The sequence below is a fragment of the Etheostoma spectabile genome, unplaced genomic scaffold (genome assembly GCF_008692095.1).
Source record: "Etheostoma spectabile isolate EspeVRDwgs_2016 unplaced genomic scaffold, UIUC_Espe_1.0 scaffold273, whole genome shotgun sequence".
NCBI lineage: Eukaryota > Metazoa > Chordata > Actinopteri > Perciformes > Percidae > Etheostoma > Etheostoma spectabile.
Window position 1 is genome coordinate 2,167,715 of NW_022605577.1, and position 606 is coordinate 2,168,320.

Consider the following 606-nt stretch of genomic DNA (forward strand, 5'->3'; position numbering starts at 1 on the left):
GTACTCTCTATACAGTTAGTACTCGCTATACAGTTAGTACTCGCTATACAGTTAGTACTCGCTATACAGCTAGTACTCGCTATACAGCCAGTCCTCGCTATACAGCGAGGACTCGCTATACAGTTAGTACTCGCTATACAGCTAGTACTCTCTATACAGTTAGTACTCGCTATACAGTTAGTACTCGCTATACAGTTAGTACTCGCTATACAGCTAGTACTCTCTATACAGTTAGTACTCGGTATACAGCCAGTCCTCGCTATACAGCTAGTACTCGCTATACAGTTCGTACTCGCTATACAGCTAGTACTCGCTATACAGAAGTAGTACTAGAAGTAGTAAAATACTCATTAATGTCCAACTCTAACGTGTATAAAATCATGAGGGGATACTCTCAAGCCTCTCTCAAGTTAGTTTGTCAGATTAGTTATTGAATCACTGGAACATTTATTTAAGCCTTAGGCATATGAATATGTTATATTTGTAGTGATATTGGAATGTTTTTAACCTAGACAGATGTGTCAAAAGGTTTCAAACAGCTATTTGTAAATGTGGGTGGACAGATTGCTTTTGATCCAAAAAACAATATATGTATATATATATATA

At 37.1% G+C, this 606-nt stretch overlaps 1 protein-coding gene across 4 annotated transcripts in view; it reads left to right on the top strand.

The window, feature by feature from the left end:
- Nucleotides 1-606, top strand: part of il1rapl2 (interleukin 1 receptor accessory protein-like 2) — a gene marked incomplete at its 5' end in the record, with an annotated part of 503,103 nt that overhangs the window by 434,441 nt on the left and 68,056 nt on the right.